This window comes from Pseudophryne corroboree, chromosome 1 (genome assembly GCF_028390025.1).
Source record: "Pseudophryne corroboree isolate aPseCor3 chromosome 1, aPseCor3.hap2, whole genome shotgun sequence".
NCBI classification, from domain to species: domain Eukaryota; kingdom Metazoa; phylum Chordata; class Amphibia; order Anura; family Myobatrachidae; genus Pseudophryne; species Pseudophryne corroboree.
In genome coordinates, this window is record NC_086444.1 from 624,971,239 (window position 1) to 624,984,347 (window position 13,109).

The following is a 13,109-nucleotide window of genomic DNA, read 5'->3' on the forward strand; positions in this document are numbered from 1 at the left end:
GGACATGGGGTAAAAATGCTGACTTCCCAGACGTTGCTGTGGAAACTAGGTCCGAGAGACCATCCCCAAATAATTCCTCACCCTTATATGGTAACACTTCCATGTGCTTTTTTGAATCTGCATCTCCTGTCCACTGGCGAGTCCATAAGCCTCTCCTAGCAGAAATGGACAATGCACTTACTTTAGATGCCAGTCGGCAGATTTCCCTTTGTGCATCTCTCATATATAAGACTGAGTCTTTTATATGGTCTATGGTTAACAGGATCGTGTCTCTGTCTAATGTGTCAATATTTTCTGACAGTTTATCTGACCACGCAGCGGCAGCACTGCACATCCAAGCTGACGCAATAGCTGGCCTAAGTATAATGCCTGAGTGTGTATATACAGACTTCAGGATCGCCTCCTGCTTTCTATCAGCAGGTTCCTTGAGGGTGGCCGTATCCAGAGATGGTAGTGCCACCTTTTTAGATAAACGTGTGAGCGCTTTATCCACTCTAGGGGGTGTTTCCCAACGTGACCTATCCTCTGGCGGGAAAGGGAACGCCATTAGTACCTTCTTAGGAATTACCAATTTTTTATCAGGGAAAGCCCACGCTTCTTCACACACTTCATTTAATTCATCTGATGGGGGAAAAACTACGGGTAGTTTTTTCTCTCCAAACATAATACCCTTTTTAGTGGTACCTGTACTTATATCAGAAATGTGTAACACCTCTTTCATTGCCTCAATCATGCAGTGAATGGCCTTAGTAGGCATTAGGTTAGACTCATCGTCGTCGACACTGGTGTCAGTATCAGTGACAACATCTGGGTCTGCTTGTGGTAGCGGGGGCAGGCACGAGCTGAGAAGTCGGCTGTCCCACATTAGGCATGTCGTCAATTTTCTTATATAAGGAGTCTATACGTGCACTCATTACTTTCCATAAGCCCATCCACTCAGGTGTCTGCCCCGCAGGGGGTGACATCCCTTCTAAAGGCATCTGCTCCGCCTCCACATCATTATCCTCATCAAACATGTCGACACAGCCGTACCGACACACCGCACATCCACAAGGAATGCTCCGAATGAGGACAGGACCCACAAAAGCCCTTTGGGGGGACAGAGTGAGAGTATGCCAGCACACACCAGAGCGCTATATAATGCAGGGACTAACTGAGTTATGTCCCCTATAGCTGCTTTTTATATTATATATATATATATATATATATATATATTGCGCCTAAATTTAGTGCCCCCCCTCTCTGTTTTTACCCTGTTCTGAAGTGTAGACTGCAGGGGAGAGCCAGGGAGCTTCCTTCCAGCGGATCTGTGAAGGAGAAATGGCGCCAGTGTGTCTGAGGGAGATAGCTCCGCCCCTTTTCCGCGGCCTATTCTCCCGCTTTTTCCTGGATTCTGGCAGGGGTATTTACCACATATATAGCCTCTGGGGCTATATATTGTGGTATTTTTGACAGCCAAGGTGTTTTTATTGCTGCTCAGGGCGCCCCCCCCCAGCGCCCTGCACCCTCAGTGACCGGAGTGTGAAGTGTGCATGAGGAGCAATGGCGCACAGCTGCAGTGCTGTGCGCTACCTTGGTGAAGACTGATGTCTTCTGCCGCCGTTTTTCCGGACCTCTTCTTGCTTCTGGCTCTGTAAGGGGGACGGCGGCGCGGCTCCGGGACCGAACACCAAGGACTGGGCCTGCGGTCGATCCCTCTGGAGCTAATGGTGTCCAGTAGCCTAAGAAGCCCAATCCGGCTGCAAGCAGGCGAGTTCGCTTCTTCTCCCCTTAGTCCCTCGCTGCAGTGAGCCTGTTGCCAGCAGGTCTCACTGAAAATAAAAAACCTAAATCTATACTTTCTTTCTAAGGGCTCAGGAGAGCCCCTAGTGTGCATCCAACCTCGGCCGGGCACGAAATCTAACTGAGGCTTGGAGGAGGGTCATAGTGGGAGGAGCCAGTGCACACCAGGTAGTCATAAATCTTTCTAGAGTGCCCAGCCTCCTTCGGAGCCCGCTATTCCCCATGGTCCTTACGGAGTTCCCAGCATCCACTAGGACGTTAGAGAAAATAAGATTTTAAACCTACCGGTAAATCTATTTCTCGTAGTCCGTAGAGGATGCTGGGGACTCCATAAGGACCATGGGGTATAGACAGGCTCCGCAGGAGACATGGGCACTATAAAGAACTTTAGAATGGGTGTGCACTGGCTCCTCCCTCTATGCCCCTCCTCCAGACCTCAGTTAGAGAACTGTGCCCAGAGGAGATGGACAATACGAGGAAAGGATTTTGTTGATCTAAGATTCCACCATCCACACCGTATAACTTGGAATATACGCAACCAGTTAAAGACTGATCTCAACTGTAACATAACCCTTATGTAAGCAACAACTATATACAAGCCTTGCAGATTTTGTCCGCACTGGGACGGCGCCCAGCATCCTCTACGGACTAGGAGAAAAAGATTTACCGGTAGGTTTAAAATCTTATTTTCTCTTACGTCCTAGAGGATGCTGGGGACTCCGTAAGGACCATGGGGTTTATACCAAAGCTCCAGACCGGGCGGGAGAGTGCGGACAACTCTGCAGCAACGACTGAGCAAACGCAAGGTCCTCATCAGCCAGGGTATCAAACTTATAGAACTTTGCAAAAGTGTTTGAACCCGACCAGGTAGCTGCTCGGCAAAGCTGTAAAGCAGAGACGCCTCGGGCAGCCTCCCAAGAAGAGCCCACCTTCCTAGTGGAATGGGCCTTTACCGAATTTGGTAACGGCAATCCTGCCGTAGAATGAGCCTGCTGAATCGTGTTACAGATCCAGCGAGCAATAGTCTGCTTCGAAGCAGGAGCGCCAACTTTGTTGGCTGCGTACAGGACAAACAGTGCTTCTGTTTTCCTAACCCTAGCCGTCCTGGCTATATAGATTTTTAAGGCCCTGACTACATCCAGGGACTTGGAATCCTCCAAGTCACCTGTAGCCACAGGCACCACAATAGGTTGGTACATATGAAATGAAGAAACCACCTTAGGCAAAAATTGAGGACGAGTCCTCAACTCTGCTCTATCCACATGGAAAATCAAATAGGGGCTCTTGTGAGACAAGGCCGCCAATTCGGACACCCGCCTTGCAGATGCCAAGGCCAACAACATGACCACCTTCCAAGTGAGAAATTTTAATTCAACCGTTTGAAGAGGTTCAAACCAGTGAGACTTCAGGAACCGTAACACCACGTTAAGGTCTCATGGTGCTACTGGGGGCACAAAAAGAGGCTGGATGTGCAGCACTCCCTTTACAAAAGTCTGGACTTCTGGGAGAGAAGCCAATTCCTTCTGAAAGAAAATAGACAGGGCCGAAATCTGTACCTTAATGGAGCCTAATTTTAAGCCCATATCCACTACTGTCTGTAGAAAGTGGAGAAAACGGCCCAGATGGAAATCTTCCGTAGGAGCAATCTTGGCTTCACACCAAGATACATACTTCCTCCAGATACGGTGATAGTGTTTCGCCGTCACCTCCTTCCTAGCCTTTATCAGAGTAGGAATGACTTCCTCCGGAATACCTTTCCCAGCTAGGATTCGGTGTTCAACCGCCATGCCGTCAAACGTAACCACGGTAAGTCTTGGAACACGCAGGCCCCCTGTTGCAACAGGTTCTCCCTGAGAGGAAGATGCCACGGATCTTCTGTGAGCATCTCCTGAAGATCTGAATACCATGCCCTTCGAGGCCAATCTGGAACAATGAGTATTGTTTTCACTCTTTTTTGTCTTATGATTCTCAATATTTTTGAGATGAGAGGAAGAGGGGGGAATACATAGACCGACTGAAACACCCATGGTGTCACCAGGGCGTCCACCGCTACTGCCTGAGGGTCCCTTGACCTGTCCCAATACCTCCAAAGCTTCTTGTTGAATCGTGACGCCATCATGTCTATGTGAGGAATTCCCCAAAGACTTGTTATCTCTGTAAAAACTTCTTGATAAAGTCCCCACTCTCCTGGATGGAGATCGTGTCTGCTGAGGAAGTCTGCTTCCCAGTTGTCCACTCCCGGAATGAAGACCGCTGACAGAGCGCTTACATGATTATACGCCCAGCGAAGAATCCTGGTGGCTTCCGCCATTGCCACTCTGCTCCTTGTCCCGCCTTGGCGGTTTACATGAGCCACGGCTGTGACGTTGTCTGATTGAATCAGAACCGGTAGGTCGCGAAGAATATTCTCCGCTTGACGTAGGCCGTTGTATATGGCCCTCAATTCCAGTACGTTGATGTGTAGACAAGCCTCCTGGCTTGACCATAGCCCCTGAAAATTTCTTCCTTATGTGACTGCTCCCCATCCTCGGAGGCTCGCGTCCGTGGTCACCAGAACCCAGTCTTGAATGCCGAACCTGCGACCCTCTAGAAGGTGAGCACTTTGCAGCCACCACAGGAGAGACACCCTGGCCCTGGGGGACAGGCTTATCTTCTGATGTATTTGTAGATGGGACCCGGACCACTTGTCCAGGAGGTCCCACTGAAACGTCCTTGATTGAAACCTGCCGAAGGGAATGGCCTCGTAGGCTGCCACCATTTTCCCCAGAACTCGAGTGCATTGATGAACAGACACTCTTTTTAGTTTTAGCAGGTCTCTGACCATGTTCTGGAGGTCCCGGGCTTTTTCCATCGGGAGAAAAACCCTCTTCTATTCCGTGTCCAGAATCATGCCTAGGAATGATAGTCGAGTCGTTGGCATCAATTGTGACTTTGGCAGATTGAGAATCCAACCGTGTTGTTGTAGCACTCTCAGGGAGAGCGACACGCTCTTCTGCAATTGATCTCGCTTTTATCAGGAGATCGTCCAAGTATGGGATAATTGTGACTCCCTGCCTGCGCCGGAGCACCATCATCTCCGCCATCACCTTGGTGAAAATCCTCGGGGCCGTGGAAAGCCCAAACGGCAACGTCTGAAACTGGTAATGACAGTCCTGTACAGCGAATCTCAGGTACGCCTGATGAGGAGGATATATGGGGACATGAAGGTATGCATCCTTTATGTCGAGTGACACCATAAAATCCCCCCCTTCCAGACTGGAGATCACAGCCCGGAGCGATTCCATCTTGAATTTGAATTTTTTCAAGTACAGGTTTAGGGATTTTAAATTTAAAATGGGTCTGACTGAACCATCCGGCTTCGGGACCACGAACAGGGTTGAATAGTACCCTTTCCCCTGTTGGACTAGGAGAACCTTGACGATCACTTGCTGTTGACACAGCTTTTGAATTGCAGCTAACACTACTTCCCTCTCTGGGGGAGAAGCTGGCAAGGGGGTACCTCTTCGAATTCCAGTTTGTAGCCTTGGGATACAATATCCATCGTCCAAGGATCCACGTCCGACAGAACCCAGACCTGGCTGAAGAGTCGAAGACGTGCCCCCACCGGTGCGGACTCCCTCAGTGGAGCCCCAGCGTCATGCGGTGGATTTAGTAGAAGCCAGGAAGGACTTCTGCTCCTGGGAACCAGCCGAAGCAGGTGTTCTCTTCCCTCTACCCTTACCTCTGGCGAGGAAGGATGAGCCCTGACCTCTTCTGGACTTATGCGACCAAAAGGACTGCATCTGATATTGTGGAGTTTTCTTTTGCTGTGGGGGAACAAAAGGCAAAAAAGTAGATTTACCCGCGGTAGCTGTGGCAACCAGGTCCGCGAGACCTTCCCCAAATAAAACTTCACCTTTGTATGGTAAAAATATGTGTATAAATAGATTTTAAGGTAGTTTCCTGTCAGCAGGATCCTTGAGGGCTGCCGTGTCTGGAGACGGTAGCGCCACCTTCTTGGACAGGCGTGTTAAAGCCTTGTCCACCCTGGGTGAGGATTCCCAGCGTACCCTGTCCTGTGCAGGGAAAGGATACGCCATAAGAATCCTCTTGGGAATCTGCAGCTTTTTGTCTGGAGTATCCCAAGCTTTTTCAAATAACTCGTTCAGCTCATGAGATGGGGGAAAGGTTACCTCAGGTTTCTTTTCCTTATACATGCGCACCCTCGTGTCAGGGACAGAGGGGTCATCTGTGATATGCAAAACATCTTTTATTGCAATAATCATATATTGAATACTTTTGGCCACCCTTGGGTGTAACCTCGCATCATCGTAGTCGACACTGGAGTCAGAATCCGTGTCGGTATCAGTGTCTGCTATTTGGGATAGGGGAAGTTTTTGAGACCCTGAAGGGCCCTGTGACACAGTCGAAGCCATGGATTGACTCCCTGCTTTTTCCCTGGACTCTGCTTTGTCCATTCTCTTATGTAATAAGGTCACATTTGCATTTAAAACATTCCACATGTCCAACCAATCATGAGTTGGCGTTGCCGACGGAGACACCACAATCATCTGTTCCACCTCCTCCTTAGATGAGCCTTCTGCTTCAGACATGCCGACACACTCGTTCCGACACCCCCACACACACAGGGATATAGTTATAAGGAGACAGTTCCCCAATAAGGCCCTTTGGAGAGACAGAGAGTATGCCAGCACACACCCAGCGCCAACTGACACTGGAAACAATTTCCCAAAGAATATAGCGCTTTTATATAACTGTGTAATACACTCACTGCGCCTTACAAGTGCCCCCTCCCCCCCCACTCTCTTTTCAGCTCTGTGTCACCGTGTTCAGCAGGGGAGAGACCGGGGAGCCAGCTTCTCTGCAGTGCTCTGTGGAGAAAATGGCGCTGGTTAGTGCTGAGGGACCAAGCTCCGCCCCCTCCAGCGGCGGGCTTCGGTCCCGCTCAAATGTATAAAATGTATAAAACTGGCGGGGGATTTTTATAATTACTACCTCCGCAGCCTATATACATATAAATGCCAGACTTAGAGGTTTATATTGCTGCCCAGGGCGCCCCCCCCTGCACCCATCAGTTCCTGCTAGTGTGTGTTGTGCGCACTTACCTCAGGGAAGATCTGAAGTCTTCTGCCGCCTTAGAAATCTTCTTTTCTTCTTATACTCACCCGGCTTCTATCTTCCGGCTCTGTGAGGAGGACGGCGGCGCGGCTCTGGGACGAACGGCGAGGGGAGACCTGCGTTCCGACTCCCTCTGGAGCTAATGGTGTCCAGTAGCCTAAGAAGCAGAGCCTATCACTTAAGTAGGTCTGCTTCTCTCTCCTCAGTCCCAGTTGCCAGCAGTGCTCCCTGAAAATAAAAAACCTAACAAAATTCTTTTTCAGAGAAACTCAGGAGAGCTCCCCTGTAATGCACCCAATCTCCTCTGGGCACAGGATCTAACTGAGGTCTGGAGGAGGGGCATGGAGGGAGGAGCCAGTGCACACCCATTCTAAAGTTCTTTATAGTGCCCATGTCTACTGCGGAGCCCGTCTATACCCCATGGTCCTTACGGAGTCCCCAGCATCCTCTAGGACGTAAGAGAAATAAAAAAGAAAAATTATAAACTCTAAAAAAAACAAACAAATGTACCGGTATTCATTACATATAACAGAGGCGTCACTTGAGTATTCTGTGTACACAGGCATGTCCTTTATAGTGACTTTATGGATACACAGACTTGTCCATCGGCTGCTGTGTATACATATTCAGTATCCAAACCCCCACCCCTTTTCTCGTTCTTCATTCTTTCATTTCCCCATATTTAGAGTTATTTAACCGACCGATAAATTAGTTGTAAGAGACTAATTTCCTGGTGTTACTCTCCCTTCCTGCCATTTTTTATACACCTTAAACTCAAAGGATCAGAAGGGTAAAAGGTTACTTAATTAAAATAAATAGAATACTTAAACATCTATATTATATATATATTTTTATATTCCAAATAAGCTGTCCGCACTCCCATCTGAATAATTGTCAGCAGCGGGGTGCTCCTCAAGATAGCCTATAAGGGCTTCATATATACCAGGTTTGTGTAAGAACCTGAGATCCCAACATAGGGCACTCACCAGTCCAAAGAACCATATAGAGATTTTATTTTCACATCAGAGTCACCAACATAGTGTCTACCTTTCTCAAGACAGCCATAAGAGACATCCAGTCAGCATACCAGATGCAAGCATACTGACACTGCCTACCGGGCCCCCTTAAATAGCACTCTGTAATTAGTTAATTACCGGAAGTTGAACAAACCTACACACACTGCCTTCCAATATCCAAAAATCACTCAACATATAACAAGATTTATGGTAAGAACTTACCGTTAAATCTCTTTCTGCGAGGTACACTGGGCTCCACAAGGATTAAACATCGGGGTGTAGAGTAGGCTCTTTATCCGAGGCACCAACAGGCTCAAAGCTTTGACTGTTCCCAAGATGCACAGCGCCCCCTCCTCTATAACCCCGCCTCTGTGCACAGAAGCTCAGTTTTGTTAACCAGTCCAATGCAGTAGCAGGTACCAGAGACGACAAACATGAGTAACCACATAGACCACACTCACCACAGGGGAGGGTGTCAGCAGCTAATGCCATACCAACCTAAAGAAGCTAAGTGCGTCAGGGTGGGCGCCTTGTGGAGCCCAGTGTACCTCGCAGAAAGATTTAACAATGGTAAGTCCTTACCATAAATCTCGTTTTCTGCTGCGGAGCACACTGGGCTCCACAAGGATTAACATCAGGGATGTCCTAAAGCAGTTCCTCATGGGAGGGGAACGCACTGTAGCGGGCACAAGAACCCGGCATCCAAAGGAAGCATCCTGGGAGGTGGAAGTATCGAAGGCATAGAACCTTATGAACGTGTTCACTGAGGACCACATATCCGCCTTGCACAATTGTTCAAGGGTCGCACCACGGCGCGCCGCCCAAGAAGGTCCTACCGACCGAGTAGAATGGGCTTTAATGGTAGCAGGAGCTGGAAGGCCAGCCTGTACATAAGCATGTGCATTCACCATTCTAATCTATCTGGCCAAGGTCTGCTCGTTAGTAGGCCAGCCACGTTTGTGAAAACCAAACAGTACAAAAACAGAATCAGATTTCCGAATGGAGGAAGTTCTCTTCACATATATACGGAGAGCCCGTACCACATCCAAAGACAACTCAGGAGAAATAAAGGCAGGAACCACAATCTCCTGGTTAAGGTGGAAGGAAGACACCACCTTGGGTAAATAACTCGGACGCGTTCTAAGAACCGCCCGGTCACGGTGAAAAATCAGATGGGTGCCTTATCCTGTAAGTTCACCTAAGTCCGAGACCCTTCTAGCTGAATCGATAGCCAGCAAACACAGAACCTTAAGGGAAAGCCACTTAAGGTCCGCAGACGCAAGAGGCTCAAACGGAGACTCTTGCAAGGCCTCCAGAACCACCGACAGATCCCAAGGGGCCACATGTGGTACGTAAGGAGGTTGAATCCGCAACACGCCATGAGTGAAAGTATGAACATCAGGTAGGGCAGCAATCTTTCTCTGAAACCAAACCGACAAGGCAGAAATGTGTACCTTGAGGGAGGCCAGACGAAGGCCTAAGTCCAGGCCCTATTGCAGAAAGGCCAACAGTTTGGCCGTACTAAACTTGAAAACTTCATGATTATGAGACGCACACCAAGTAAAGTAAGCATTCCAGACCCTATGGTAAATCCGAGCAGAAGCCAGCTTACGGGCCTTCAAAATAGTTTGAACGACCGCCTCAGAAAAACCCTTGGCCCTCAAGACGGAAGCTTCAAGAGCCACGCCATCAAAGCCAGACGGGCCAAGTCCTGGTAAACACAAGGGCCCTGAACGAGGAGGTCTGGTCGTTGTGGAAGTAGAAGGGGACGATCCAACGATAGGCCCTGTAGATCGGAGAACCAGTGCCGCCTGGGCCACGCTGGAGCTACCAGAAGTAGGTGTCCGCCTTCTTGCTTGAACTTCCGTATTACTCTGGGCAGGAGTGACACCGGAGGGAACACATACGGCAGCCGAAAGTTCCATGGAATTGCCAGAGCGTCCACGAATGCTGCTCGAGGATCCCTTGTCCTTGCTCCAAAGACCGGAACCTTGTCATTGTGTCGAGACACCATCAGGTCCACATCTGAAAGGCCCCACTTGTCCACAAGAAGTTGAAACACCTCTGGATGGAGGCTCCATTCTCCGGCGTGTACGTCCTGACGACTGAGAAAGTCTGCTTCCCAGTTTAGGACCCCTGGAATGAACACTGTGGCTATTGCCGGCAGATGGCGTTCTGCCCACTGAAGAATCCTTGATACTTCCCTCATTGTCATGCGGCTTCGAGTGCCGCCTTGATGATTGATGTATGCCACCATGGTGGCATTGTCCGATTGTTCTTGTACAGGTCTGTTCTGTATCAAATGCTGGGCTATTGTCAATACATTGAACACTGCCCGCAGTTCCAGAATATTTATCAGGAGTAGAGACTCCTCCTTGGTCCATTGACCCTGAAGGGAGTGTTGTTCCAACACCGCGCCCCAACCTCTCAGACTGGCATCCGTCGTCAGCAGAACCCAGTTGGATATCCAGAATGGACGGCCCCTGCTCAATCACTGGTCCTGAAGCCACCAGCTCAGTGACAGGCGGACCTCCGGAGATAAGGAGATCCTGTGAGAACTGATCCGGTGAGGCAGGCCGTCCCACAGAATTAACTTCTGCAGAGGGCGAGAATGGAATTGAGCATACTCCACCATGTCGAAAGCTGACACCATGAGACCTAACACTTGCATTGCCGAATGAATCGACACTTGCGGACGAGATAGGAAGCATCGAAGCCTGTCCTGAAGTTTCAGGACCTTCTCCTGTGACAAGAACAACCGCTGGTTGTGAGTGTCCAATAATGCTCCCAGGAACCAGGGATGATTTCTTCCAGTTGACAAGCCACCCGTGGGCTGTCATGACCTGGACAGTCAAATCTAGATGACACAGGAGATCTCTGGGGAATATGCCAAGATCAACAAATCGTCCAGGTACGGTAGGATCCTGACCCCTTGACGGCGGAGTGTAGCCGTCATGACCGCCATGACTTTGGTGAAAACTCGGGGAGCCATTGTCAAACCAAAGGGTAACGCCCTAAATTGGTTATAAAGGTTGCTGACCGCAAACCTCAGGTACTGCTGATGAGACACTGCAATAGGAGTATGCAAGTAGGCATCCTGTATGTCCAGGGAGACCATATAGTCCCCAGGCTCCAAGGCCAGAACAATAGAGCATAGAGTTTCCATATGAAACTTGGAGACCCTCACATGCTTGTTGAAGGACTTTAGATTAAGAATGGGCCGCGAGGACCCGTTCGGCTTCGGGACTAGAAACAGCGGTGAATAGAACCCTTTGCCTCGCTGAGCCAGAGGCACCCGTACCACCACTCCTGTGGTCAGGAGGGAATGTACCACCGAATAAAGAGTGTCTGCCTTTATCAGGTCCAAAGGGACATCTGTCAGGCAAAATCGATGAGGGGGGCGGTTCTTGAGGGGTACGGCGTAACTTCGAGTGACGACTTCCCTTACCCAGGTATCTGAAGTGGTGTCTTCAACCATTACCAGCGTATTCAACAATGTGGAGAAAGTAGCCCAAGGTGGGTCATTAGTTGCCCCCGGTAATACAGACCCACTGGGGGATAAGGAAACCCCTGAACCCTCTGCTGCCATGTTATCCTCAAAAGTGACTGCAGCATCACCACCACGCAATGTGGGAGAAGCCCCAGTTCAGTTGCCTTGTGTAGCTGACATAATGATAAGCACAATATCCGGCAACCCAGTACAAGGTTAGCAGCGATATACCTTAGCAAGAATTCCCAGTGCAGTGTGACTGTCAGCACAAACCGGGAATTCGAGAGCGATATGGTGACTATGAATCACAAAGAAAAATACACAGCAAGTATATCTTGTGAAATACCTATCTCAGATAGTAAACCTGATGCACTTAGCCCCCTCAGGTCACAGAATATAGGAGTAGCAAGCTGAGTGAAATACCCGAGATGGCAGCCACTTAGCAGCTACATGCACACACACATATATAGTCACAAGCGTACCATGCAGAAATGATACAAAACCATAAAACTACACTGGACTAGCAATACAAAGCAATACTCAGTATGGCTATATATGTAAACAGTAGATATAACAAAACACAGTAGATACTGGATGTATATCACAGGCTGTTTGTACCACACAACCCTGAATGTATGCACTCTTTCTGAACTAGCACTGTCCACTGACAGGTAGAATACTTAAGTGTCCTGTAAAATGCACAGCGCTGGCGAGCAGGCGGCTTTACAGAGGAGGATTTGCCCCAGCAGTCCCAGGAACAGCGCAGCTCCGTGTAATGGCGGCTGACAGGGAGTGAGGGAGAGATATGCAGCTCCAGGGCGGGAACATTTACCCAAATGGCGCCCTGGGGCTACAGGTTAGGCCTTATCCCCCTGCTGGCTTCCCCACCGGGCACTGCGGGCTGTGTAAAAACGGGTTTTTATAGGAGAAAACCCCCCATCTGTGCCCCAAGTCCCGGTGACTAGTGGAGCGGCTGCCCTTTACAGTGTTTACGGTCGTGCCGGATCGCGATAATAGAGGGCCACAGAGACCCCTTACCTCCCCATGTACCTGCAGCCACACGTTCCCAGAGGGCAGCGGCGAGTGTGTGTGACTGACGAGAAAGGACACCGGATCCTCCGCTGTAGTTACCTGGCAACCAGGGCGCAGGCGTATACAGCGCCGCTGGGGGAGTGATGGAGCTGCAGCAGAGGATGTCTATTTGACATTCATAACAGCTGCAGCCCTTGAAGTCTTCAAATGTCTTCTTTCTTTTGAAATTAAGCTATAATATAGGCTGCAGGAGCAGCCCCCTGTTGAATGCCTGCTTACTGCATGGCACCAACTTACATACTGAGCTCCTGTGCATGGAGGCGGGGTTATAGAGGAGGCGGCGCTGTGCATCTTGGGAACAGTCAAAGCTTTGAGCCTGCTGGTGCCTTGGATCAAGATCCTACTCTACACTCCGATGTTAATCCTTGTGGAGCCACTAGCAGTGTGGTTTCACTAGCAGTGGTTAGATTGAACATACATTGATATAATCTGCAGTCGTCAATTGTGTTTTATTGCATTTTATGTGTGTCTATATTTATAAAAATTTTTTTTTTAGCAATTAATATGCTCACAAACAGCGCTTTTTTTCATACAGGAAAGCACAAATAAAAAAATTGTGGGTGTGTTACCTGGCTAACGGTTACAACTCCAAAGAGGCGGATATAGTAAAG